The sequence below is a fragment of the Anopheles darlingi genome, chromosome X, assembly GCF_943734745.1.
Source record: "Anopheles darlingi chromosome X, idAnoDarlMG_H_01, whole genome shotgun sequence".
Lineage (NCBI taxonomy): Eukaryota > Metazoa > Arthropoda > Insecta > Diptera > Culicidae > Anopheles > Anopheles darlingi.
Genome location: NC_064873.1, coordinates 421,885 through 425,000, shown reverse-complemented (window position 1 = coordinate 425,000; position 3,116 = coordinate 421,885).

Genomic DNA, 3,116 nt, shown 5'->3' with positions numbered 1-3,116 from the left:
GTCTCAATTTAACTCCTCCACCAGCGGCGCTCGCACGTGATGCGTGATGCGATTCCTCTTTAATCATCTGTTGCTACTGTTGCTACTGCTGCTGCTGCTGTTGCTGTTGTTGTACTAAAAAAACGCTCGTCCTGCCCGTATGGCAAAAGGTATGCAATGTGGCCGCAGGTAAATGTTTAAAAGGGAAATGTTGTATGGCGATGGGCATACCTTTTGCATAAGGGCGTTGTACTAAAAACGCGTTTACATGCAAGATTGCGTACAAGATTGCGTGCAAGCAGGCGAGGTTGCGCTGCTTTCTGTGAGCTTTCTCACCACGTTTCGGGCCACCAAACGCGGTAGCAGAATCTCACCACTGCGGTCGCCAGAAAGGATGTTAGAGATAGAGGGTAGAGTGACGGGATGCTAAACTTCAGCGTCTAGCGCTAGGTTTTTGGCGGAGGTATTCATATAGAAATGATGCCACATATAGAGCTAAGGCATCCTTTGAATGGTGTTATTATTCTCATGACAACAATTTAAATGCTCGCTGCGATGCGCACCGTAGGGGCAACTGAAAGAACTTCTTCTGTTTCTTCTTCTTCTTCTTCTTCTTCTTCTTCTTCTGCTTCTTCTGCATTGAGGCACACCAGAGGCCACAGTTTAGGCGTAGGTTGAGCTGTTGAGATTCTAGAGGACCAGCAGCATCACTTTTTTTGAGATGATGTTGAGCTAAACCTAACGAGACGCAGCCCTAGAGTGTCCCTGGTCTGGCCTGGCCTGCTGGCTGGCCTGTGTGGCTGGCCGGTGTAATAGTGTGCGCGCGCATGATCCAGATTGTGTGCGTGTTTGTGTTTATTGTGAGCTACATTCACATCCAGTACCCAGCCGAGAAAGCCGTGCTGTGCTATCGGTCCCGTTGCGAGCTTTTCCCGAGGGACATATAATGGGGAGTGACAAGACAGGGGGTGCAGTGGGAGGTGTGTAATGGTATGGTGAAGAAGGGTTTCACAGGCAGCAGACAGAGACAGAGTAGCAGCAGCAGCAGCAGCAGCAGCAGCAGCAGCAGCAGCAGCAACAGAGAGCACAAGCACGGCCACGGCCTTTCGCAAGAAAACATTAATTATGAAGAGTAATTTAAATTGGGTGCAAACTCTCATTCGCTTTCGCCCTTTCTCTCTCTCTCTCTCTCTCTATCTCTCTTTTTTTCTCTCTCTCTCTCGCTTACTTGCTCGCTCATTATTACTGATCCCTTGAAGATGCTGCTGCTGTGCGCCTCTCAAAGAAAAAGGGGTTGTTGCGAGCTGGTGGGCGCAGCGGTGTGTGCCCGATGATAATTTGACATTTTTCAACACCACCACCACCACCACCTCCCTTCGCACTCGCACTCGCACCACTTTCACACGCAAATGGGGTGGCTTTTTGGGTGGCTTTTTGGGGGTGGAAAACTTTTCATCCGAATAAATCCGGGCGAACGTGGCAGGTGGAAGTGGAGTAGGGAGGGTAGGAAGTGGGGCGAGTGTGCATTAGGTGAAAATTAATAAGAAGCTCGTTCAGCGCCCCCTTCCCCCCTTTCATGCATCGTGAACCGGAAAGGGTGAAGGATTTGCTGTCGTTTGTTTTCGATGGAAGCGCGCGCGGCTCGCAGCGCGGCAGCACACCACTTGCCCTTTGCCTTCCTCTGCCTCTTCTTCAACCCCTGGCGTACACACACACACACACACACACACACACACGTTCATCGGCTTAGGGGTTAAGGAGAGAGATCAACAGACGAGACTGTTGGCCAAATGTGGGCAGCAGTCTAGCTCGCCTGCCTCGCACACACACACACACACACACACACACACACACACACACAGAGGCATACGTTGCATTCAAGGACATGGTGCCATCAATTATCCGGGATCACCATCGCCAGAGGACCAAGGAGCGCATCACCTCGTTGTGTGTCTGTGTGTGTGTATATATGTGTGTGTGGGTGCGGTAGGTAAGCGATGATCCTGTGGGACTGTTGCAGGGTTTTGCGTTGACGCTACCCTGATGCGGGACGACGCAGCGCTTCCCGGAATGTGGGATGACCCACAGAGAGCCCATATACACCCCTGCACACACACACACACACAGGAACGACGGGCTGCGAACCATCTGCGAACATCTGAAGCCAGCCAGCCAGCCACATCTTTCTGGCAGCCAAATCCTCCCCGACCCAGGGATCGTATTGCACCGATCCCTGGACCTAAGGATCGACGACCGTTGGTTACGACTGACCCAAAAACCAACCCTCAGGCTCAGCAGAGGCTATTGCGTATTGCGTTTGCAATAATCGTCGCCAAAGAAAACCTTTTGTTAGTTTCCGATGTTAAAGAATTTTTGCTGTTTCAGAAATTTCTTGTCCATTTCCATTTCCGTTTTCTTTCGGTCTCTCCAGTTTCCAGTTTCCATCCTTGAGTGTGTGTCTGTGTGTGTGGGTGTAAAATCACGGATCATAAGCGCAGTGGAGTAACCGCAGCGATCCCCAACAGGACACCCAATTGACAAGCTTGTGGCACCATAACCACCACCCCCCAAAAAGGATGCGAATGTGTGTGTGTGTGTGTGTGTTTGTGTTGGTCAGTTCATTTTACAATCCCCCACCGTACGCACATACCTCACCATACGTGTGCCCTTTCGCGTCTACCCAAAACTCCAAACGCTGCTGCTGCTGCTGCTACTGTCTGTTACTCCTTTTTTTTCGTTTCCATGTTCCACATGCTGCGCCATCCTTTGCACACACACACACACACAGACACATTCCATGTGGCGGCCAGAGGTCAGAGGGCAACACACAACAACAATCACTGGCTGGGGGGGCGCGAATAATTCCCGCGATTTGGCCCGCCAGGAGGCCAGCACTCCTGCCACGCATGCATGGTGTGCATGCACATGTACATCGCGCTGCCCGTGTGGTCCGTGTCCGTGTCCGTGTGTGCCAATCGAGGTAGCAAATCGGTGCAAACGGTGCCCGAACATCATACTGCCGTCGGCCGTCATGCCATTTATTGATTCTCCTTTCGACAAGGAGCCGCAGTAGTCGAAGCAGAAGAGCGGGGTGATAAGGGGTGAGGGGTCGGTTGTCGGTGGGTGGTAGAAGGTAG